General features: G+C 39.5%; 1 long non-coding RNA gene across 1 annotated transcript; it reads left to right on the top strand.

Moving 5' to 3' along the window:
* The first annotated feature begins 3,911 nt into the window (after positions 1 to 3,911).
* LOC126066438 (uncharacterized) lies at positions 3,912 to 17,491 on the top strand. Its single transcript, XR_007515086.1, has 3 exons — positions 3,912 to 4,232; positions 5,100 to 5,242; positions 17,351 to 17,491. It is a non-coding gene; the product is annotated as an uncharacterized LOC126066438 (long non-coding RNA).
* Positions 17,492 to 26,749: the final 9,258 nt, after the last annotated feature.

The following is a 26,749-nucleotide window of genomic DNA, read 5'->3' as shown; positions in this document are numbered from 1 at the left end:
AATGAATACTGCTTACCAATAAAAAGGAACAAACTGTTGATTTAAGCAAAAACATGGATGAATTTCCAATGCTTTATTCTGAATGGAAGAACCCTGTCTCAGAAGGCTTCATTCTGTACGATTTTATTTATATGACATTCTGGAAAAAGCAAAATGGATAGAAAACAGATTGGTGGTTGCCAGGGGTTGGAAGTGAGGGGAGAAAATGACAGCATGAGGAGATCTTTTTGTTGTGATAGAACTGTCTTCTTTTATTTTATTGTGGTGAAAATACACACAAAAATGCCAATTCAACAATTTTTACATGTTTAATTCAGTGGCATTGATTGCATTCTATAAGTTGAGCAACCATTCTCACCGTTCTTTTCCAAATGATTTCACCACCCTTAACATAAACTCAATGCCCACTAAGCAAAAACTTCCTTTTTCCCCCTTCCTCTCGCCCCTGATAACCACCAATACTCTTTGGTTTCGTGTATTTGCTTATTTCTTATAAGTGAGATCATACAGTATTTGTTCATTTTGTGGCTGACTTATTTCGCTCAGCATAATGTTTTCAAAGTTGATCCATGTGGTGGCATGCATCAAGATTTCATTTCTCTTTAAGGCTAAGGAGTATTCCATTGTACACATATACCACATTTAGTTTATCCATTCATCTGTTGATGGTCATTTTGGTTGCTTCCCCATTTTGGTTGTTGTGAATAGTGCTGCAGAGAACATTGGTATACAGGTTTCTATTTGCGTTCCTACTTTAATTTCTTCTGCATATATACCTAGGATTGGGATGGCTGGGTCATATGGTAGTCCTGTGTTCAACATTTTCAGGAACCACCAAACTGTTTTTCACAGTGGCTGTATATGTACCATTTTACATCTCCACCAGCAATGGATGAGGGCTCCAGCTTCTCCACAACCTTGGCAACTTATTGTTTTTTTTTTTTTTTTTAAATCATTGCCATTCTAAAGGGGTGACGTGGTATCTCACTGTGGTTTTGATTTGCATCTCCCTGATGACATTGAGCATCTTTTCATGTGCTTGTTGGCCCTTTGTGTATCCTCTTTAGTGAAATGTCTGTTCAGGTCCTTTGCCCTTTTTTGATTGGGTTGTTTGGTTGTTAAGTTGTAGAATTTTTTTTTTTTTAATGGATTTTGGACATTAGATTCTCGTTGGATATGTTGTTCCTGAAAATTTTTTTCTTAATCTGTAAGTTGTCTTTTCACTTCATTGATGAAATCCTTTGATAAACAAAAGTATTTAATTTTTATGAGGGCTTATTGATTTGTCTTTTGCAGCTTATATTTTTGTTGTTATAGCTGATAATTCATCATTAAATCTAGGCCCCATAGCCACACCGCTATAGTTTCCCCTAAGAATTTTATGGTTTTGATTTTCACATTTAGGTCCTTGACCCATTTTGAATTGGTTATGGAGTCAGACATAGATACTGATTGATTCGGCTGCATGATAGAAGTGTCTTCGATTTTGATTGTAGTGGAAGTTACATTACACTATGTATTTGTCAAATCTCCTAGAACTGTATACTAAGAGAGTGAATTTTACTTATGCAAACTAAAAAATAAAAATTAAAAAGAGGGAAAGGAAGTCCAGATTCCCCCTCCTTAGCTTGCTGTAACCATTCATTCACCCTCTTCCACTGTGGCCCTGATTACCTGTGGGGAGCCAGAGGACTCACTGGGACAAACAAAATATCCTTGCTGCAGATCACAAGTTATATCTGCACATTTTTAGGCCATGATGTGAGTAGATGAAGACTGTTTTAGGAAGAAAAAACATGGTGGAAATAAATCATAAGCACCGTTGTGCCTGTACTCTAGTGCTACAGTTTGAAGAGGGTTTTTTAAAAAGTGGGGAGACAGGACATCATCTCTATTGCTGGAGAATCACAGAGCTTTGGTTTTGAAGGGATTTTACTTAACATCTCCTTTGGTTTCTCTTATGGACTGAATTATGTCCCCCCCGAAAATGTGTGTCAATTTTGCTAGGCCATGATTCCCAGTATTGTGTGATTGCCCACCATTTTGTCATCTGATGTGATTTTCCTACATGTTGTAGATCCTGCCTCTATGATGTTAATGAGGCAGAATTAGAGGCAGTTATGTTAATGAGGCAGGAATCAATCTATAGGATTGGTCCTGTTTTATGTCAATCTCTTTTGAGATATAAAAGAGAGAGGGGAGCAGAGAGACAGGGGGACCTCATACCACCAAGAAATAAAAGCCAGGAGAATAGTGCATCCTTTGGACCCAGGGTTCTGTGCTGAGAAGCTCCTTGACTAGGGGAAGATTGATGACAAGGACCTTCCCCCAGAGCTGACAAAGAGAAAGAGCTTTCCCCTGGAGTTGGCACCCTGAATTCAGACTTCTAGCCTCCTTGGCTGTGAGAGAATAAATTTCTCTTTGCTAAAGGCATCTACTTGTGGTATTTTTATTACAGCAGCACTAGATAACCGTCTTAGTCATCTAGTGCTGCTGTAACAGAAATACCACAAGTGGATGGCTTTAACGAAGAGAAGTTTATTTCCTCACAGTAAAGTGGGCTAAAAGTTCAAATTCAGGGCATCAGCTCCAGGGGAAGGCTTTCTCTCTCTGTTGGCCCTCTCATCAATCTTCCCCCAGACTAGAAGCTTCTCTGCCCAGGAACCCTGGGTCCAAAGGACATGCTCTGCTCCTGGCACTGCTTTCTTGGTGGTATGAGGTCCCCTGTCTCTCTTTTTTATATCTCAAAAGAGATTGCCTCAAGAAATAGTCCAATCTTGTAGACTGAGTCTTGCCTCAGGAACACAACTGTTGGTCATCCCACCTCATTAACATCATAGAGGCAGGATTTACAACATATTTGTTGGGTTAGGAAAATTACACAATACCGGGAATCATGGCCCACCAAATTGATACACACATTTTTTGGGAGATATAATTCAATCCTTGGCAATAACTAAGACACCTTCTCCAGCCACTGCTCACTATTTTGTCAGGGATCCTGATGGGAAGCTAGAGCTCCAGGATGGTTGGCCTCCTGCCTCTACCATTTACTGCTCACGGGGGTTCCATTGTATCCCTTGTCAGCTTGAAGAATAGATTTTAAAGTTGCGTGCTGGAAATCCTTCAGGGATGGTTGAAAAGTTGGGAGCGGGGTGCGTACAGAGAAAAGAAAATGGAGAAAGGCTGAAGGTTCCCATATGTGCTTAGATCAGCGTAATCCAGGCTTATCTGTTTTACTATTGGGCTTTTTCCAAGTTTGCCACTTACTAACAATATGAACTCAGTTTTCTTATCTGTAAAATGGGCGTAATAATGCTAATCGCTATATAACGTAATTGTAGGGATAAATGATATATGCAGAATACTCCTGACACACAGTAAAAGTTTATAAAAATTTAGCAATTATTATGGCTTATAAGCTTTTATTAGAAGGAAATACTCTCTAAACAATATAATCTTGAAATCATCCTACTGAGACAGGAAGCAAAGGCCCTGAGAGCGGAGGGTGCGAAGAGACTGGTGTGGTTAGAGGAGAAGCAAGTAAAAGAGAAATGGACTATACTATTAGGGAGATAATAGAGGGGGTTGGGTGGAGAACCTAGACACTTAGTAAGACAGGGAACAGAGCAGCCCCCAAATCTGTAAACAAAGTAACAAGAAACGGGCCAGGGCCCGGAAACAAAGGCATTCCCCAGAACAATGGGGCAGGGTATCTAAAAATAGCCACAAACTTCTTTAAAGTTGCCTTTCAGAAGCAGCTGGAGAAGACCAGCCCCAAGGACACGCGCAGAACATTCACCTGTGACCACTGTGTGACCTTACACCAGGGGCAGTGAGGTGCTACAGCCCCAGCCGGGGAATCGAACCCGGGAGTGAGAGACTATGCAGGTGCGACACCCCATAATAAGTCCTGCTACGAATCCCAAAGGCCTCCAGGACAGGAGTCATCTTGGAAAGCTACTAAGCGCACACCTTAGTTAACATATCCCCTCCTGTGTCTATGAATAAGCGTAAATCTTTCCCCCTCAAGAACTTTTGAAAACTCCTGCTGTCTTTTGTTCTATGAGATGAGAGGAAGCGTTGTTCTAGACCCTCCTCGTATCTGCCTGCAAGCCTCTTCAATAAAGCTTTGCTCTTGTGGAAAACCACGTGCCTTACCTGCTCATACTTGACTAGTGAGAGGCAAGAACTTTATCCCGGTAACACTACTAGATATTCGTTTTATTGTGGTAAGTATGTATATAATAAGACATTTTCAGTTCCTACTAGATGATATTTAAGGTCCCATCTACCACTAACAATGCATGGTTTTCTGATTTCGCTCATGGAGAAATTAGCAGGACTTCGAATGGGTTCTTCCTGGTTCAGTCATGGCTGAGAACATGAAACTGGAACAGACCTGAATTTTTAAAAATTGGGTGAACTAGAAGGGTAACCTGAACGCGAAAAGTTACAGATAGAAGCCCTGCTAGAAACCTAACCTGCCTCTTAGAAAACAAGGAAAAAAGCAAAGCAACCAAATCTCTTGCCCATTGGATTTTGAGCAGAATCAGAAATAGTTGTGGCTCACTCAAAGATGACTACTGACCATGCCACTTTGAATGTGTGTTGCTCTCCACACTCCTGCCAATGATCCAGTCTCATGCATCAGGCTCCGGAAGGGGTTTACTACACCTCTTCCAAGTCTCCCATTCCAGGGCCTCGACCCGTAATTTTTCCCTTTCTGGTTTTTGTTACGGATCACCCAAGTAGTAAAAATTCAGGTCTGTTCTGGTTTCGCTTCGTTGGCCATGACTGAGCCAGTTCTACTCGGTTCAAAGCCTCAGAAATTAGTAATAGTTAAGACTTTCTTTTTTATTCAGAAATTTGTCTTCCTTAGCACTAGTTCTTCCCCCTGGAAGGACACAATATGAATCTATTAGTCCTTCCTAAGAAATCAAATAATTAAAGACAGCCAGCCTTGAAAACCCTGTGGAGAGCTCCTACTGTGCAACATGTGGGGTCACGATGAGTCAGAATGGACTTGATGGCAACTGGTTTTGGTTTATCATGATTTCTCTTGATAAGATGGCTCTAACTCCATCGTTTGTTCACAGCTATCCAGATGTCAACATTAATTGCACGTGTACCATATACTGAGTGCTGTGGTAAGCACTACGCAGAAACTATCTCATTTAAGCTCTACAAAACTCTAGGAGTCAGTGCTAGTACCACCCCATTATTACGGATGAGAAAACAGGTATGGGGAAATGAAGTAACTTGTTAAAGACCAGTCATCTATTAAGTGGCAAAGCCAGGATTACAATCTAGGCTATGACTCCTAACAACTGCCATGTCATCTTCTCTGAACTCTCTATAATCTGGTGTCGGTTCTGCTATATACATATATTTTATATTAGAGTTTTAAAATCTGCCTTTCATGTGAAAAACGTGGCCTGTAAGGAATGACATGTTTTGTGTGCATGGTGTAAAGTAAGGATTTACTTTCATGTATTAAAAGTAATGGAAAGTCTAAATTTCCCCATAAATCTAGAGTGGAAAAAAAAAAAGTAAATCGTGGTTCCAATGATTATGGGTCAACTTAAGCTCTCTCTTTGTTCCGTTGTTCTGTTTATCTACTCATATTCCAGTACTACACTGTCTTAATTATTCTAATATGTGTGTCATTGGGTAGTAGCATGAGTCCTCTCACATTTTTTTTCAAGAGCACCTTTGCTATTTGCCGTTCCATTACGCTTTAGAATCATGTTGTTAAATCTCATGAAAAATTAATTGGGACTTTTACTACAATTGGTGCATTGGTTAAGAGCTTGGCTGCTAACCAAAAGGTCACCAGTTTGTATCCACCAGCTGCGCCTTGGAAACCCTATGGAGCAGTTCTGCTCTGTCCTATAGCATTGTTATGAGTCCGAATTGACAGCAAAGTATTTTTTAAAATTAGAATTGGACTAATTCTATGAATTAATTTGGGAAGGAGTCGATGCAGTTCCAGTATTGAGTCTCCCTAACCATAAATAACCATAACCCTGAAGGTGCATGGGTTAAGTGCTCGGCTGCTAACTGAAAGTTCACCGTTTCGAACCACCAATCCCTCCCCAGGAGAAAGATGTGGCAGTCTGCTTCCATAAAGATTAAAGCCTTGGAAACCATATGGGGCAGTTCTACTCTGTCCTATAGGGTCTCTATGAGTCTGAATCAACTTGACAGTAACCGGTTTGGTTTGGTTAACCATAAGTATGGCGTGTCTCTCCATTTAGTTGGATCAATTTTTTAATACGATCTTTCAGCGTAGTTTTAGAATTTCCTTTGTTAAGGTCTCATACATGTTTGTCACTTTTATTCTTAGAAACGTTGTTGTTGTCACGCTTGTAGATAAAAAAAAAACCTCGTAGATAGTATCTTTTAAAAAATTAGATTTCAGCTTGTTGTTGGTATATAGAAATGCAATGGACTTTTGTGAATTGATATAAGTCAGTATATCCTTGCCAATTTCTCTTATTAATTTTAATAATTGCACCATAGAATCCTTGTTTTAGGGAGAAAGATAGATATATTCAATGAATATGTTTATTTTTGTTTCTTTACTTCCAAGCCTTACGTCCTTTATTTCTTTTTTCTTGCTTTATAAAAAAGAAAAAAATTTTCTTTTTTTTTATTTAAATGGCCAGAACCTGCAGTGAAATGTTCAGTAGAAGAAGTAGAGGCAGACATCATTAGAATGCTTTTGGGTTTTCTTTCCACATCTATTACAGTCATCATATGGGTACTTTCCTTTCATATATCAAAGCAATAAATCATGTAAGTGAATTTGCTAACACAAAACTCATAAAATTCATCTTGCGTTCCTGGAATAAACCAATTTGGCTATGCAATATTATCATTTTTATGCATTGCTAGATTTTTGCAGATCGTAACATTTTGTTTAGTGTTTTTTCATTGATATAAAATTTTTTCTTGTATTGTCAAGTTTTTATCAATGGTATATTATTATTATAGAATGAGCTGGGAAGAGTTTCTTCTTTTCTATCCTCCAGAAGAGTCTGTGCCAGGGTGGGATTTTTTATATTTGGTAGAATTCATGTTTAAAATGCAAGAGCAACAGGTGCTTATTTTTGTGAGATTTTTCAAAAATGATTAATTCAATATATTTAATAGTTACATAACAATTTTGATTTTTTAAATTTCTCCTGTCAATTTTGGTGATTTATATCTTTCTAGGAATTTGTCTGCTTTTTCCTGTTTTCAAACATATTGGCATGATTGTTTATAATTTAATCTTACTACTTTTACAATATCTCCTTCAACTATACTTAAGACCTCCTTTTCACAGGTAATATTGTTTACTTGTGGCTTCTCTTTTTTTACTGGTTGATTTTGTCAAGGGTTTGTCACTTTTATTTGTCATTCTAAAGAATCATCTTTTGTCTACTTCAATCCTTTCTATTTCTATATTCCTCTTTCATTTATTTCAAAAAAACAAACAAAAAAAAAAAAAAGAGGAAAAAAACCCAAACCCATTGTCGTTGAGTCAATTCCAACTAAAAGTGACCTATCTTTATTATCTTTTTCCCTCTGCTTTGTTTAAATTTTCCTTGTTCCTTTCTACCTTGATACCTTGGATGTTTATCTAATTTCTTTTTGCTTGCCTTTTTTAATAATATGTTTTAAGGGTTGCAGATTTCCCTACAGTTATTGTCTTACTGCGTTCTCCAAGTTTATATGATCAATATTCTCACTATCACTTAGTCCTAAATATTTTTACTATGATTTATCCTTTGACCCATGAATTATTTACAATTTTTATTAGTTCTCTAGGACTTCCACGGAGCCCCGGTGGTACAGTGGTTAAACGTTAGGCTGCTAACGTACCACAAAATGGGTGAATTAAAAATGACATAAATTTATTGTCTCCCAAGCCTGGAGGCTAGAAGTTGGAATTTAGGGTGTCAGCGGGGCCATGCTTTCCTGGAAATCTTTAGGGGAAAATTCTTGTACTCTCCCAGCTTCTGGTGGCCTCTATGTTCTTTGGCTTGCAGCTGCAATCTGTTTCCATTGTCACGTAGTGGTCTTCCCTCTGTGTCTGTCTGTGTCTCTTTCATAAGGGCACCAGTCATACTGGATTAGGACTCACCCTATTCAGTATGGCCTTGCATGTAACTTAACTGGTAAGATCTTCAAAGATCCTATTTCCAAACAAGGTCACATTCACAGGGTTGTTGTTCGTTGCCATCAAATTGATTCTGACTCATGGCAACCCCATGAGTGTGAAATAGAACTGCTCCATAAGGTTTTGGCTGTGACCTTATTTTGACTGTGAACTTCCAGAAGCAAATAGCTGGGCCTGTCTTCTGAAGTGCCTCTGGGTAGGTTTGAACTGCCAACTTTTTGGCTAGTAGTTGAGCTTAATTAACCCTTGGCACCACCCAGAGACTTCTGTTTATAGGGTTAGGATTTCAAAAAATCCATTTGGGGGAACATAATTCAATCCATAAAGGAATGTTATCATTTACCCTTGATTTCTAACTTCTTTGAATTTTTGTTAGACGTGGTCTATAAAATGCTGATTCTCTCAAATTTGTTGAGTCTTACTTTTTGGCTCAGGCCTTAAATATTCCTTGCATATTCAGAAAGAATATGCATTCTTTAGTTTTTGAGTGTAATGTTTGTTGTCCTTGTTCATTAGATCAAGCTTTTAGTTGTGCTTTTCAAATCTCTATCCTTACTTATGTGTTGCTTGTTTGAGCTCTCAAGTTCTAAGTGCATTTTTTCAAAGTTCTGGATTTATACTTATTTTTATTCCGAATATTGAAGATATATTTCTACTGTTGGCTGGTTTCCAATGTTACTTTTGAAAAGTAAGCAGTCTGTCTGATTATTATTGCTCTACGGGCATATTTTCTCCCTGACCACTTAGGACGTTCTCTGTGTCTTTGGTGTTCTATCTTTTTACTGTGGTAGGTCTCCGTATGTCAATATTAGTGAAAATAGGAGAAATGAACAAATTCTTCAAAAAAACAAGTATAAGAATAACGTTATAACAATTCATATTTACTTTTTTATTTATTTAATAAGTTTGCATTTGGGAAATGGAAGCAAACAAAAAAATCCTTATTTTACCACCTTGATGGAACTCCTACCCATATTTGTGCATTTTATCAATTCTATATAGTGCATTCCTTTACAGTTACTGTACGATTTTAACGAAATTTTTCCTATGCATTTAGAATCTACTAATCACTAGCATTATAAATGAAAAAGGAAATTAATTTTTCTTCCAGGGAACTGTTTTTGTGCTACGCTTAAACGTAAGTATCCATGTTGACAGAAATGAAATGATGGTCAGTATATTTTTATTGTCTCATTTTAGGATTCAGCCTAATTTTCTTTAATGGAAAGCACAAATACTGCGTGGTAATCCCACAATATAAGTAACCATTTAAATTATTGTTAGTCAACTCTCCTGGGCATGATAGCAAGGGCAAAAAAAAAAAAAAAATCCAGAACTGTGCAGAGTGAAGGAGCAAATGAATTCTCCTTGGAAAAATCTATGAAATGTCTAATCCATATGTGGCCAATCAAGAGTCAGCTATTAAAATTTATAACCTAATGCTGGTGCCCCAGATTGAGTTGCCTTTCATTATAGTATTAGCAGTGGCTATGAAAAAGGACTCACCTCTCGACATCATGCTTTGGAAGGGTGTCTTGTGTTGGAGTGCCAAAATGCTGAAACCCCACTGGCAGGAGAGTGGGAATCTAGATTGTCGGTGTACAGACCACTGGGGCCCCAGCCAAGGGGTCAGAAACTGAGGCTCTGTTGCTTTCCAAAGACAGAGATAAAGCTCTCTCTAGATTGTACTTACTGAATGAAAGGCTAAATGACAAAGAGTGTCCATTTTGGCAGACCCAAAGATGCAAACTTGGGTCTCTGGTCCTTGAGGGAACCAACTGATAATATACATCAAATCCTCTGACTTGGCTCTTGAATCAGGAATCTTCTTAAAAGCACGTTTGATACTGTTCTGCTAGTCCATCCAGGCTTCTTCAGGGGAGAGGAATTATTTATCTATGTGAAAGCTCTTTTTCTGGGAAATTTTCTAAGGTAGCTGGTGCACTATTAATATGACCATACGTACTCCCATTTCTTTGATATATACTCTAAATGTGGGTGGAATATATATAGATTTTTTATGCGTTAAGGCAGCATTTTAGAGTTTCTGGAAACACTCCAAGAGAACTAACTTTTGAGAGGCATGGGGATTAGCATATTTTGTTTCTGACACCATTGTTCCTGACACATAACTACCTCTGTGGTCTGGACAGAGCCACTTCATCTCTCAGGTCTGTTTCTCTACCTGTAAGTGAAGGCATCAGGCGATGGATCTCAAAATCTCTCCCAGTTCAGAAAGTCGGTGGTTTTGTTATAAGGTAGAGATAGAAAAAGGAGCCCTGGTAGTGCAGTGGCTAAGTGCGTGTCTGCTGACCTAAAAGTCAGTGTTTCAAACCCACCAGCCACTCCGAGGGAGGAAGATGTGACAGTCTGCTTCCATAAAGATTTATGCCCTTGGAAACCCTACAAGGCAGCGCTACTCTGTCCTATAGGGTTGCTATGAGTCAGAATCAACTTGACTGCAACACGAAGATACATAAACAGTAACTGGATAAAAATTTATGAAGTTTAAGGTAGGGCAAGAAAATTGGTATCTATACTAGAAAGAGAGGAGTAGGCAGTACAGTCCCCAAAATGAAAGTCTTCAGACTTTTCCACCCAACAGCCCTAATGGCAGAGGTGAAGGAGCATGGTAAGAACTCCTGGTGCTACCTGAAGTGTCCTGCAAAAAACAGAGAGTTTATTTGAAACCTTATGTTTTATCTTTTAATGTTAATGATGTATTATGTTCCATAATATATCCAAAAACCCAAAACACCATACCTGGTGCTGTTGAGTCAATTCCAACTCATAGCAAACCTATAGGTCAGAGCAGAACTGCTGCGTAGGGTTTCCAAGCAGCGGCAGGTGGATTTGAACTGCTGACCTTTTGGTTAGCAGCTGAGCTCTTAACCACTGTACCACCAGGGCTCCTATAATATATCCAGGTGGCTAAAATATAAAATCAAGTTTTTCCCAAGTATTTTTAAAAATTATAATAGCTTTAAAAAAGACTAAAAACTGAGTTATAATTCACATACTATACAGTTCACCCCTTTAAAGTATACAATTCATTATTGTCTTTTTTTTTAAAAAAAAATTCTTACTGTGTTTTGGGTGAAAATTTACAGAGCAAAGTAGTTTCTCATTCAACAAATTGTACACAAAGTGTTCCATGGCATTGGTTGCCATCAGCACTCTCCCCATTTCTGCTCTGGGTTCCCGTTACCTTACATCTGTTTTTCCTACCCCTTTCTGCCTTCTCATCTTTACTTTTGGGTAAATGTTGCCCTTTTGGCTTCATTTACTTGTTCTATGGAGCACGTTCTTTTTGGGTGTAATTTATTTTATAGGCCTGTTTATTGTTTGGCTGGAAGGTGGTTTCTGGGTATTATGGATTGAATTGTGTCCCCCAAAAATATGTGTCAACTTGGCTAGGCCATGATTCCCAGTCTTGTGTGATTGTCCACCATTTTATCATCTGACGTGATTTTTCTCTGTGTTGTAAATACTGCCTCTATGCTGTTAATGAGGCAGGATTAGAGTCAGTTATGTTAATGAGGCAAGACTTATTCGATAGGATTAGGTTGTATCTTGAGTCAATCTCTTTTGAGATATAAAGGAGAAAAATGAGCAGAGAGACAGGGGACCTCATACCACCAAGAAAGTAGTGCCAGGAACAAAGCACTCCCTTTTGATTCAGGGTCCCTGCACTGAGAAGCTCCCAGCCCAGGGGAAGATTGATGACAAGGACTTTCCCCCAGAGCCAACAGAGAGATAAAGTCTTCCCTGGAGTTGGTGCCCTGAATTCAGACTTCTAGCCTTCCAGACTGTGAGAGAATAAATTTCTGTTTGTTAAAGCCATCCACTTGTGGTATTTCTGCTTTAGCAGCACTGGCTAACTAAGACATCAAAAATGGCTGCAGTTCCAAGTCAGAGCGATGTCTTAGGGTCAGAGTCCAGGCGGTTCCTCTAGTCTATCAGGTCAGTAAGTCTGGCCTTTTGTTGTTGTTGTCGTTTATAAATTTGGTTTCTTGTTTTACATATTTCTCCTGCTCTGTCTGGGACCCTCTGTTGTGATCCCAGTCAGAGCGGTCAGTGGAAATAGTCGGGCACCATTTAGTTCTTCTCACCTCTGGGTCATGTAGGCTGTGGTGCGTGTGGTCTGTTAGTCCTTTGGATTAATTGCTCCTTTCCTCTGTATTTTTGAGTAAAAACAGATGTTCTTAAAAGCTGCCACATGCCTGTGGTGTGGCATGAATGTACAGTGTACTCATTAACAGCCACCACAGTCTGAGAGTCACGGGCTCACATAAAATTTTCTGCTAAACAGAAGTTAAAAACTAAAGTGAAATGAAGTTTCCATTCTCCTTTGTGGCATATGAACATCATTTTTCACAGATTTAAATTTCTATTTGAAAGCCTTATTTTAAATTATTAATGAAGGCCAAATACTTTAGCAGCTATTACCAGGTGAATCTCTGTGAATTTTTGTCTATGAATCTATTTAAAGTGAGATTCTTGGAAGACATATACGCACAAGGAAATTTACTGATTTTCGAGATTTCAGCAGTGCCAATGGCCTCAGGGTATCCTATAAATAGGTTTATTTATTTGTTTTGGTACTATCTACCGGAAGTGATAACTGTTTCTCCGTACCGATCTCTAAAATCTCTTCCTAGATAGATCACAACATCAGACACTAGGATTCTTTGGATTTCCTTCCATTTTCAACACAAAGTCAGAGCGTCTGTATTCTCTCACGTTACTTGGATGATGGTATCAATTCTCTTATTTGCTAGAAGACCTGATGCCCTGGAGTGCCATCAGGAGGCTGTTCTTTGGAGAGGCATGTTTGAATTAGATTGCGCTGAACCAAAATTGTAATGGACCACTCTGTCTTCATCATGGGCCAACAGGCAAGGACAGGGAAGCTTCTTTACTATTGAAGACACTACAAGAAACATCAATTAGTGCTGCGTATACTTTTTGGTTGATTTTTTTAAAAAGCAATTTAAGCATTCTAGTCATCAAACATTTAAGAAAAGGGAGCAAAGACCAAGTTAAAATTAATAAAAAATATATACTCCGGTTATGTACTTTGACCAGCTAAAAGGAAAAGGAGAAGTGCGAAAAAGAGAAATGGAGCCATTAAACAAAACAAAACAAAACAAAACAAAACAAAACAAAACAAAACAAAACAGAAACGTAGAGGGAGAACCAGAGACAAATGAATATCAGAGCAGATGGACATACAGGGACTTACGTTGACATGTATCCAAAGGTGCGCACTGTCAACACAGGGCATATTGGAGTTCATCCCCTTCTTGTGTCTTTAGGATACTGGCAAGATAGACTTTTAACATCCAGTTGTCTTTTCCCAACTGTAGAAATTAACTTCCTGTCATTACCTGTTCCATTTATTGGTAGATCGATTCAGTCCGCTAGCAGAAATGTCCCACTGCTGCCTTAAGGTCTTAGGGGAAGAATGAACAGAAATGTTTTAGCCGGGAGACAGTAAACGGTGAGGCATCAAGCGATGGTAAGAAGCTAGTTTTACAGGTAAAAAGACTCAAGTTACTACAGGACTGCAAAAATGGGGATGGTAAAATACAGGTAAATAGATGTTCAAAGGCAGGGAAACTGTAGGAAACAGTAAGCCTTAATACTGCGTTAAGCAAAAAACCAAAACCCCCATGCTGCCCAGTCGATTCCAACTCATGGTAACCCTATAGGACAGAGTAGAACTGTCCTATGGGGTTTCCAAGGAGTGGCTGGGGGATTTGAACTGCCAATGTTTTGGTTAGCAGCTGTAACTCTTAACCACTGAGTCACCAGGGCTCCAACACACCCATAGGCTCAGCCGTATCTTCAGCAGTGCCTTACTCTGGTACTGCTCTGGTCAGATGCTTCATAGATTTGTAGGTATTAACTGTGTAAGTCTCTCCTACTCATACTCAAGGCAAATCTTAGAAAAGGGCTGACTCACCCTTGTTGTTGTTGTTAGGTGCCGTCGAGTCGGTTCTGACTCCTAGTGACACTGTGTACCACAGAACAAAACACTGCCTGGTCCTGCGCCATCCTTAAATCATGGTTACGCTTGAGCCCATTGTTGCAGCCACTGTGTCAATCCATCTCACCCTTAGACAGGTGGAATATTTGTGTTAGGGACCTCATCACCAGACACCTAGTTCATATTGCTTCTGGTGCTGGCTTTAGATGCTGATTTGGAACACCTTATCACAAACAATGGAAACCCTGGTGGCACGGTGGTTAGGTGCTATGCCTGCTAACCAAAAGGTTTGCAGTTCGAATCCACCAGTCGCTCCTTGGGAACCAACCCTATGGGGCAGTTCTACTCTGCCCTATAGGGTTGCTATGAGTCGAAATCGATTCAATGGCATAGATTTTTTTTTTTTTTTATCACCGACAAATGTCTCCTATACAGGCTTGAATTCTTCCCTTTACTTTTTTTTTCGGCCAATTGATTTTCTCAGGCACGTCCTCCACCCCCTCAAATTTTACCCTAAAACTCTGTAGCCATCTTGCTTGGTCTCCGGACAATGATAACCATCAGGCCTCTCTCTGTAAGGGCAGCTTCCTGGGGTCCAAGGAGCATGGCTTTTGAAGGCAGGGAGCGTTAGGCTTGCATCTTAGCTCCGACATTTATTAGCTGAATGGCCTTGAGTTAGTTGTATATACTCACAGCTTTTCCGTCATAAAATGGGATTATATTGCTTACTATGAGGACCAAATGAGATAATGTCTGTAAAGTCCCGTCTCAGCCACTGGCCTGGCAACTCTAGGTCCTTAGTGAGTTCAGATCCTGCACGTCTAACCTTCCTTTCCACACATTTCTCTGCTCCAATCGCTTCTCTATTTTTCCCTGTCTCTGCTGATGTCCTGGAGCATTCTGATTGCAGCTTTTGGCCCAGGACACACCTCTGGGAGGGGCCAAAAGGCAAAGGATCTACCGAATGACTTTGTACTGGGTACTGTGTCAGTTAGATTTCAGTCTAGAAGCTGAAACCGTGTCTGTCTGCAACTGCCTCCAGAGAATGAGGGCCTGTCTTTTGAAATCTCACTCAAGGGCTTTGCTTTCATACGCTCTAACCTGGAACCAAATGGGGAAGGAGATTCTAGGAAACGTGTTGTTGTAGTGTGCCAGTTGAGTTGACTTCAAGTCATGGAGACCCCATGTGGCAGAGTAGAACTGCTCCACTGATTTTCTTGGTTGTGATCTTTAAGGGAGCTGATTGCCAGGTGTTTCTCCTGCAAAGCCACTGGTGGGTTTGATCACCAAACTTTCGGTTAGCAGCCAAGCACTTAACCATTGTGCCACCAGGGTTGCCACCAGGAAGTGGTAGTCCCTGGCTATTCCTTGGTGGTGCAGAAGAGACCACAGAAGAGGATGGGGTGAAGTCAATGAGGCCACAGTCCACAGGGACAGTGGAGCTAGTGAGACAGTGCTGGGTCCTAAAGTCCTGTTATAAAGCCGCCTGAGATCTATTCTCCTCATTTGTAAGTGGACAACAAGTCCTATCCATGGGCTTTTTCTGAGCAATAAATGCAACAGCGTGCCTAAAACACTTAACATAGTGTTTATATGTTGGCTGGATACAAAATGTTGATAGTAATTCTCTCTGGATGGTGAGATTTTGATTTTGATTCCCTTTTTTGTTTTGGTTCATTTTTTATTTTCTAGCCAAGTTAATAGGTGCTATTTGTTTAACAACAACAACAACAACAAAAGGTGGAGGGGGAGAATTTCTAAAAATTAGACCTACAGTTCACCCCTGTTACATATGAAATTTAATAATAAATTATCTCTGGGACATTCACGATTAAACTATAAAGTATGATCATAAAAATGTAGTTAACTGCTGACCAGACTTAGAGAAATAAATAAACTCCCTCAGAAGTAGACTGAAGTGTATTCATCTTCTACTGAGTGCTCTGCAAGCAATGGGAGTAGATAGTGTGGTAGTTTTGATAAATGTTTGTTTCCTTCTGTCATGACAACGGCACAGAGTTTGAGGTCCTTAGGCATCAGAATCTGTCATGGTGAACAGGGGGAAAAAAAGGAATTTAAACAACTTAAGTAAAGTTTCCTAATACTCCACTTAACCCATACCCACTGCTGTCGAGTTGATTCCAACTCATAGCGACCCTACAGGACAGAGTAGAACTGCCCCCATAGAGTTTCCAAGGAGCGCCTGGAGGATTTGAGCTGCTGATCTTTTGGTTAGCAGCCGTAGCTCTTAACCACCATGCCACATGCCACTTAGAAGTGATTTATTTTAATCTATTTAAAAAAAAAAAAAAACAACCTCACTGCCTTTGAGTTGATTCCGACTCAGCAACCCGACAACACAGAGTAGAACTACCCCATAAAATTTCCAAGGCTGTAACTCTTTATGGAAGTAGACTGCCACATCTTTCCTCCATGTTGTGGCTGGTGGGTTTGAACTGCTAGCCTTTCGGTTAGCAGCTGAGAGCTTTAATCATTGGGCCACCAGGGCTCCTCTTTAGTTTATTAAGATTCTAATTTTTCCAGAAGTTTCAATATAAATTCTGCTATGAAGCCTTATGAGCTATCAGATGGAAAAGAGATTATTATTATTTAAATTAGCACAATCAATATCTTTACATTCTTTCTAATTTTTCTGTACCTACCAATTGATGACTGCCAATGAATGGTGAGCAACTCTTACAAACACAAAAGTAAACACACTTTTAGATACCTTGGCCTCTGTTCAGGTGAGCGCACTCTGTCTAGTCTACTCAGTCTCAGCATTTGAAATTCTTCTTTCTAGACGTGTGTTAAAAGTGCCTATTTCTTGGCTACTTTCTATGCAACAAAAATAACATCAACAAAAACCAACCAACCAAACGAAAAGCAGTTGCCATGAAGTGGATTTCGACTCATGGTGACCCTATGCATGTCAGAGTAAACCGTGCTCCACAGGGTCTTCAGTGGCTGTGATCTTTCAGAAGTAGATCGCCAGGCCATTCTTTCACGCCTCTGAGTGGACTCAAACCTCCAACTTTCGGTTAGCAGCTGAGCGCATTACCCTTTGCACCACCAGGGGCTGCACTTTCTATAAATCATGTAGGATTTACAAATCATGCCTTTTTGATACATTTTTTACAGAATTGGCCCTCCCATTATTTAAATGCATACAATCATATCTTTTACAGTCTGTGAGGCCTCGCTTGGAACAAAATGTGGTGGAGCTTGTAGTGCCCATTCTCCTCTTCAGGAGCCACGAGGGACCATAGAGAAGAAAAGCTGAGGAGTGGGGTTTTATGGAATGTCAGGGTTGAAGGAGAAAGCCCAGGTCTGTGGGAGACACATCAGGGGCTTCGAAGCAGCCTTCTTTCCCTACAACCCAGCCAGTTTTGGTGCACCGTAGAATTTTGGACTTCAGCAGTGGACCAAGCGTGCGGAGATGTATTGGACCTTTCCAAAGGTTTGCCTTGAATCTGTAGGGTTGGAGAGAGCCTGTCCTGGAGGATTCTTTTCTTGCCATCTTCTAAAATACTAACAATTCTTTTTTAAAGCATACAAGAAGACAGCAGCAACAGAATGAAAAATGGGGGAAAGTTACTGAAGTAAATTCGCCCTGTCAGGGTGGTGTAAATCCTACCTGAATTCAGGTGAAGATTAGAGCCTGGTCTCCTGACTTTTCTGCATGGCAGATCACGGCAGGCCTGTGGTTTTCTGCATCATTTATTCTCGCCCACAATCATTTCAGGGTCCGACTGGGCTTCTTTGAGTTGAGTTGTCAAGGGTGAAGACAAAGGTGGGAGCCACAGGGGATTGCATGCATGGGGGGAGGCAGGTCAGAGAAAATGCTGGTTTTCTGGGGCATTTTAAGCAGTTAGCAGGGCCCCAAAGGTACAATATTATTTTTTCCTTTGTGTCTTTTTGGTCTTTGAACAAGGATTTCTCAAAATTTAGCTTCTACTGAAGACGGCCAAGTCCATAGTGCTTTAAGACAATTGTCTTCCATCAGAGTACTGTAAAGGCCCTAGAATATTTGTGCTTATTCTTAAGTAAGCAGGGATTTATAGTTCAAATCTTATTTTGTTTTTTTTTTCACAATCAAAATATCACCAAGATCATTTTTGTCCTCATATTTCTAAAAAATACAGGTGAATTTATCTAATCAGAAAAAAATCATAGGCTAGACAAATTCATAGAGACAGAAAGGAGATTAGAGGTAACCAGGGGCTGGGGGAGGAGGATTTGGGAGTTATTGCTTCACGGACATAGAGTTTCTGGTTGGAGCGATGAAATGTTTTGGAAATAGAAGTGATAGCTGCCCAACAATGTGAATTTAACGAATGTCTCTGAATTGTACACTTACAAATGATTAAAATGGCAATTGTTTTTGTTATACGTATTTTACCACAACAAAAGATGATAAAGAAAAGAATCCAATACATTTATTTCAAATATCTGCTAAGGACTTCCTTCCCTGTTATCTCACCCTGAACAATGGTCCCATCTTGGCTTTTGTTCTTTTCCTTTGTTTTAATTAGATTTATACCTTTTTTAAAAGTAGGTAAAGTTAGGGGTGAAAAGATGTTGTATTTTACTGGGCTAAGACTAAAAGCTTGGAAGGTTTTCTTGACTCCCTGGCAGACTAGGGAAAAATGACTTACATTTGGTGTCTTATGCTTAAAATGGGTGTAAAAGAGTTCAGGGGTCGCTGATTTGAATAAGAAGGGCCCTTCTGGGATTTCTAAAAATGAATCTCAAGCCTTATGCACCTCATTGTGTTATGAGTATGTGTTTCTAAATCTTACTCAAATGAAGAGTCATCCAAAGTTGATCACATTAATCTTTTTAGCTCACAATCTAAAGGAGAATAATTGCACTTTAAAATTTTCGTAGTTCAATTGACAAACATCAGATGAAATACATGAATATATTAGGCTACAGAAAAAAAAATACTGTTAGCTGTCTTTCACCGGATGAAGCAAAGCAAATAATTAGCGATTTAGTGGGTTAAGGAAAGGTTGCCAGGAAGGAGGAAAAGAGGTAGCAACTTTTCAGAGGGAAAAATTATAATTCTCATAAACATGCTTTTCTTGTTAAAAAGTACCTGAAATCTGATATCTAACTTGAGAAGTAAAAACCATGATTCCATTTCTTAAAAACACATTGGTATAACTTGCTCGATAATGACACCATTTCTCCATGGCTGATGTTCTGCTCGAAGACTTATTTCTTGATATCAGTTCTTGAATAGCTTTGCATCTCTTAGCAGCCACAGTTCTTGCTCTCTTTTGGTCTTCAGATATTTCTGCTGTCATTGTTATGATTTCTTCTTGGTGGACATCATCTGAACATAAAGTCAAAACACATTGTGTGCTTTTACTTTTTTTAAATAATCTACTCCGAGTTCACCTGGGAATCAAGTGATGTTAGTAATTGTAATTCTATGACTCGACTAAGTACTTGTCTTAGTTTTTAGTGCTGCTATAACAAAAATACTGCAAGTGGGTGGCTTTATGGGACAGAAATTTATCTCCTCACAATCTACCCACCCAGTGCCCTCGAGTCGAGTCTAGGAGGCTAGAAGTCTGGATTCAGGGCTCCGGCTGTGGGGGAAGGCTCTCTGTGTTGGCTCGGGGAAAGGTCCTTGTCTCTTTCAGCTTTTCTTCTGGTTCCTTGGTGTGATCTCCAAGTGGCATCAATCTTTCTCTGTTTGTGCTTGCTTGAGTCAGGTGTACCTTAGTCCTTAAAGTGACATCTTTGCTTTGTAACACTTTAAAGAAATCTTTTGCAGCAGATTTGCGCAATGCAATGAGTCATTTGATTTCTTGACTGCTGCCTCCATGGGCATTGATTGTAGATCCAAGTAAAATGAAATCCTTTACAACTTCAAGAAATTAGTTAAAAAATATTTTATGTAGCACCAAAACCCTGAAACCCCTTGCCATTGAGTCGATTCCAAAGCATAATGGCCCTTTAGGACAGGGTAGAACTGTCCCATAGGGTTTCCAAGGAGCAGCTGGTGGATTCAAACTGCCAACCTTTTTTCGTTAGCAACTGAACACTTAACCACTCCACCATCAGGGCTCCTTACATAATACAGCTGATCTTTAAGACTTTCTTTTTAAAACCTCAGGCTAAAGTCTAAGGACTGCTTCCTAAAGAAAACAGAATCCATATCTACAAAGGGCTTCGTGTTGGTTTAAAGGGACCTGAGAAAAAAGTATAATGAAATTATACTCAACTGTTATCTCCCAGAGTAGTTTTTCTTACAGTGGCCATTGTGAAATTCTTGACCTTCCTGGTAATTTGGTAATTATGAGGCCATTGGTGGCTCAGTGGTAGAATTCTCTGCTTCCACCTGGAAGACCTGGTTTCGATTCCCAGTCAAGGCTCCTTATGCCAGCCATTACCCATCTGTCATTGGAGGCTTGCGTGTTGCTATGATGCTGGGCAGGTTTCAGTGGAGCTTCCAGATTAAGATCAACTAAGAAAAGCCTAACAATCTACTTCTGAAAATTAGTCAATGAAAACTCTATAAATCACAACAGCCCAATCCCATTGTGCGTGAGGTCACCAGAAGAACAGAGGCCAACTCAGTGGCAGCTAACAACGATAACACCTACCTATACATTCTTCGGAGCCCTGGTGGCAAAGTGGCTGAGTGTTTGGCTGCTAACCAAAAGGTCAGCAGCTCTAATCTACCAGCTGCTGCTCGGAAACCCTGTGGGGCAGCCCTACTCAGTCCTATAGGGTCACTGTGAGTTGGAATCAACTCTATGGCAATGGGTTTGGCTATTTTTTTTTGTATAAATTCTTCAAAGAAACTTACCTGCCAGGATTTAGACAGAGTATTCAGGCAGCCACGGAAGAGACCTGTTAGAAATACAAGTCAATACAACCGCGAAAGAAATGTGTATGAGCTAAACAGCACAGTCCTTCATTCAAAATAATAAGAAAAAAAAAGGATCACCAGATATTTGAAAATATTCAAGAGCATAAAAAAGAACAAGATAATCAAGGAGAACAACTGCTGAAGGAAGCACACATAATTCACAGAACAGAAAAGAATTAAAAAAATTTTAATTAGTGCTCAAAGGGTGATTAGAGGATACTGCCTTCATAAAACATGAATAAGTTGTTTTGAAAGAGGAGCTGTCAAAGAATTAAAGACAATGATTATTAAATATGCTTATTTGAATTAAGAATTTTAGGGTGGGCTAATGATAGGATGGATTTGGCTAATGACTCAGCTTTGATCTAGAAAATAATTTTGGAAATATATTCAGATCATAAAATAAAAATAGAGAAATTTTTTAAAAATATTGAAGAGTTGGAGAAGAGATTCAGGGGTTTCAGAGGTGAGGATAAAGTTCACGAGGGTTGGGAGGGAGAGTGGACCAAAGTAATAAGAGGAAAAAAAATGTCCTTTAGTTGAAAAAGGCTCAAGTTTTCAGACTGAAATGGCCAGGCTGAATAACTTACGAAAGTCTTCTTTCAAACGTCTAATGGAAATGTAAAAGAGCAAGGATGAAATGCTAACCCTAAAATTTTACAGAGTGAATAGAAGACAAATAAAATAAACAAGTAAAAAAACGTATACCACGTTATCTAAAGATGAACTAAAATCACTCTGACACCGGACTTCTGACTTTATACAGGACGCTAGAAGACAAGAGGGCAGTAGCTTCACAATTTACTTGTTCATTCAACAAATGTTATTCAGTGTTTTCTATGTGCCAAGCACTGTTCCAGGCAAAAATTCTGTTGTTACGAAGCTTACGTTCTAGTGGGAGAAGACCAACAACAACCAAGATGAATACGTAAGATACATTGAATGTAAGATGGTATTAAGTGCTTACAGGAAGAAAATAAAGCAGCTAATCACCACCACCAGCTGTTGCCATGGAGTCGATTCCGACTCATAGAGACCCTATGGGACGGAGTAGACAAGGTTTCCAAGGACTGGCTGGTGTATTCGAACTGCTGAACTTTTGGTTAGCAGCCCTAGCTCTTAACCGCTGCACCACCAGGGCTCCGAAGCAGCCAAGGGAAATATGAAATGTCGAGGGTGGGCGGGAAGCTGCAGTGCTAGATACGGTGTCCAGGCAAGGCCTCAATTAGACATCACTTTTAAATGACCATATGAAGGAAGTAAGGGCAGATTCTGGAAGAAAAATATTCTCGGCACAGGCAATAACAAGTGTGTTTTAGAAATGGAATTATGAGGTCCCAGGGCACGTGTATTCCATAGACTTTAGATTCGTATTGTTAATTTTCTTCCCAGAAAGTTTGTACAAATATTAACTCTGACCGGCTATGTGTGAGAGTGCCCATGAACAAACACCACTATCATGGATTGAGTTGTGTCCCCTCAAAATGTGTGTCAGTTTGGCTAGGCCATGATTCCCAGTATTGTGTGATTGTCCACCATTTTGTCATCTGATATGATTTTCCTATGTGTTATAAATCCTACCTCTATGAAGTTAATGAGGTGGAATTAAGGGCAGTTATGTTTTTTATGTTAATGAGGCAGGACTCAATGTACAAGATTAGGTTGTGTCTTAAATCGATCTCTTTTGAGATATAAAAGAGAGGAATGAACAGAGAGCCAGGGGGACCTCATACCACCAAGAAAGCAGTGCTGGGAGCAGAATGTGGAGGGTGCTTGCACAGAGAAGCTCCTAGCCCAGGGGAAAACTGATGACTCTGAGAGAATAAATTTCTCTTTGTTAAAGTTTACCATCCACTTGTGGTATTTCTGTTATAGCAGCACTAAATAATGAAGCCAAAACATAAAGCGCCTGGAGTAGGAGACTGTCTAGCAAAGTTCTGAAGAAAACAATTTTGAATCTAGAATTATATTTTGAGCCAATATCCAACCAAGAGTTAGGACAAAATAAAAACATTTTTTTACACACACCAACACTCAGGAAATTTTCTGCCCACACATCCTGTATGTAAAAACTTATGTAAGAATGTATTCCAGCAATCTGAAACAGGAATTAAAGAATATAGGAAATAGTGAGAGCTGAGTATGATTCAAAAACAAAAAATAAAAGCTAACAAACTGTAAACAACCAGCAAACGAAACATCAATTAAATTAAGTCAAAGCCCTCCCCGCCCCCCCCCCCTGCAAAGTCTGATAAATGGGCCATTCGCTGTCAAGTGGCACTGGTTTAGTGAGGATGTTATGAGGATATTTTATGTTCCAAGAGTCCAGTCATAGTACTCATTTCTGCAGTTCAAATCCACCAGCTGCTCCTTATAACGACCTGGTGTTGTTTCTAAGGAGCCCTGGTGGCACAGTCGTTAAGTGCTTGGCTGCTAATCGAAAGGTCGGCAGTTCGAATCTACCAGCTGCTCCGCAGAAGAAAGATGCGGTAGTCTGCTTCTCTAGAGATTACAGCCTTGGAAACCCTATGGGGCAGCTCTTCGCTGTTCCGTAGGGTCGTTATGAGGCAGAACTGACTCAAAAGCAACGGGTTTGGTTTTGTAATAGTGTAAATACTGTTTATAGTGTTTTAGTTTTAAGACAATCATTTAGATAAAGTGTGAAAAATTTACTGAGGATTACAGAGTAGAATGTAATTGTTACAAACTTATATAAACCTTGAGGAGCCCTGGTGGAGCAATGGTTAAGAACTTGGCTGCTACTCAAAAGGTCCACAGTTCAAACTCACCAGCTTCTCCACGCGAGAAAAGACCTGGCAATCTGCTTCCATAAAGATTACAGCCTAGGAAATGCTATGGGGCAGTTCTACTTTGTCTTATAGGGTCCCTTTGAGTTGGAATTGACTCAACAGCACACAACAACAACAATATAAACCTTATATAACATTAAAAGAGTGATTAAAATGATATAACCTAAAGCAACAGAGTTAAAAGTGTGTATTTGTTGCTCTCAAATCTATTTTGACTCATAGCTACCCTGTAGAACACAGTGGGACTGTCCCGTAGGGTTTCCAAGGAGGGACTGGTGAGTTTGAACTCTTGACCTCTTTGGCTCATAGCCAAGCTCTTAACCACTGCACCACCAGGGCTCAGTTAAATGTGTAGTTTAAAAATTTATAACAGAAAACACCAGAAAATTTAAAGATAGAATTGTGAATTTTAAAAACTCATTATTTTTATAATTAAATAAAAAGTAAGGTGAATTTTCTAATGTTCTATAGTGCAGAAGTGTAATTAAAATGTGAAGAATTTCTATATGTTTTTTTAAACCACACTGAAGTAAAATACATTAGAAATCACTTTAGGTTTGCAATACTTTGTGGAAGAGTTGCTGATAAACCTCAAAACAGATTGAAGAACATAGAAAAAAATGAAATTTATGGTTAGACATATTTTACTTACTGGAGAAATATTAAGAAGATGAGACTATGCTTTTTCATCAGCAAGTAATCTTAATTTTTGAAATTGTTAAAAATTAGAATATAAAATATTTCAACATGTTCCAGAGCTTTAGGTAAAAAAGGCTGCCAATTGAAAAAGAAAGAAAATGTGATGTCAAGAACAAAATATTGCAAGACCTCAGAATGAAATTACCATTTTCTCAGATTATTCAGTACGCTGTAATGCATGTAATAAGATTACTGATAGCTCGATGAAAGGGCAACTGTCAATTTGTTCAAGATACCCACAAAAAATGTCAAATGCTGTCTTAATTAACGAGAGGGTCTAGGTTTTGTTTTTGTTTTTTCAATGTTGTAGAGCCAACAGGGGCCAATTTACATCAGGTTGTAAAAATCTATTTGTAGCAAATCCAAATTGATGTCAATAAAATGGGTTGCTAGATCAAGGATGGTTTTAGGAACATTAAATGGGAACGTTAATAATGTTGCAGAATAAGGAGTGTTACGGATTGAATTGTGTTCCCTCAAAATACGTGTTGTAAATCCTAACCTTATATCTGTGGTTATAATCCCATTTGGGAATGGGTTGTCTTTGTTATGTTAATGAGACAGGATTAGTGTAGGGTGTCTTTTAAGTCAATCTCTTTTGAGATATAAAAGAGATTAAACGAGCAAGGCAGACAAGCAGAGATGGGGGAGAGAGATGCCAAGCCACATGAACATTGCCTAGGAGCAGAAGCTCAGAAGGGACAAGGACCTTCCTCTAGAGCCATCAGAGAGAGAAAGCCTACCCGTAGAGTCAGCACCCTAAATTCGGACTTCTAGCCTCCTAAACTGTGAGAAAATAAATTTCTGTATGTTAAAAGCTACCCGCTTGTAGTATTTCTGCTTATAGCAGTGCTAGGTAACTAATGTTCTTGCCTCTCGCTGGTCAAGAATGAGCAGGTAAGGCAGGTAGTTTTCCACACAAGCAAAGCTTTATTGCAAGGGGAGAGGAAGAGGGCCTAGAGCAACACATACCCTCATCTCACAGAACAAAAGACGGGCCTGAGTTTTTAAAAGTTCTTGGGCGAGAAAAGATTCATGTTTATTCATAGGCCCAGGCGGGGATATGTTAACTAAGGTGCACTCACAGCAGCTTTCCAAGATGGCTCCTGCCCCGGGGGCCTCTGGGATTCATAGCAGGACTTATCATGGGGTGTCATGCCTGCCCAGTCTCTCGCTCCCCAGATTCGATTCCTCAGCTGGGGCTGTAGCCCCTCACTGCCCCTGGTGGAGGGTCACACAGCGGTCACAGGTGGATGTTCTGTGCATGTCCCTGGGCCTGGTCTTCTCCAGCTGCTTCTGAAAGGCAACTTTAAAGAAGTTTGTGGGCTGTTTTTAGATACCCTGCCCCACTGTTCTGGGGAATGGCTCTGTTTCTGTGCCCTGGCCTATTTCTTGTTACTTTGTTTGCAGATTTGGGAGCCCCCCTGTTCCTTGTCTTATTAAGTCTCTAGGTTCTACACTCAACCCCCTATTACCTCCCTTATAAGTGTAGTCTGTTTCTCTTTTACTTGCTTCTCGTCTAACCACAGCAGCCTAATCGCTATTTATCAAACAGGCACCCTCCGCTCTCAGGGCCTTTGCTCCCTGTCTTAACTAAGACAAGGTGGAAGAGCCAAACACTTTATGTGCACAATGTCAGGTACAGCACAAAGTGATAAATTGCCTAATGAGTAAAAAAAAAAAAATAGGGTGGAACATTTAATTGTGGGATGGCCATGGAAATGCATGGCGGTTTGCAAAAGCAGAGAATTTTGCCCACTGAGCAGTTTCCAATGCCTTATGGGTAATGATATTTTCACAAAAAGAAATTAAGTTAGCAGTTGTTTTGATGGCAGAAATTATATGGCAACACCATTTATGACACCCTAGTTGTGCTGCTGAAGCATTGACAATTGATTTTCCTAAAGTTCCCTTTGAAAAATATTCTGTGCTCTAACAATTATTTCTGCCAACACAAACAACTGCGTAGCAGCAGAATTGCCATTCTGCTCGCACATTTACCACTGGCATGTCTTGGAAATTTTCTTTATTTTAAAACTTTACAAATATGACAGGTAATTTTATTATTACAACTTATAATGGAATTTTACCACTTGATCCTTTGAACAGTAATGTATTGACCATTATCACAGAAACAATGAGTACTTCTTTTGTGTCCATTATTTATGTCTTAATTTTTTTGAAGGAAA

This window comes from Elephas maximus, chromosome 23 (genome assembly GCF_024166365.1).
Source record: "Elephas maximus indicus isolate mEleMax1 chromosome 23, mEleMax1 primary haplotype, whole genome shotgun sequence".
Taxonomy (NCBI): domain Eukaryota; kingdom Metazoa; phylum Chordata; class Mammalia; order Proboscidea; family Elephantidae; genus Elephas; species Elephas maximus.
Note: the sequence above shows the minus strand (reverse complement) of the source record. Positions and strands in the feature narration are given on the sequence as shown.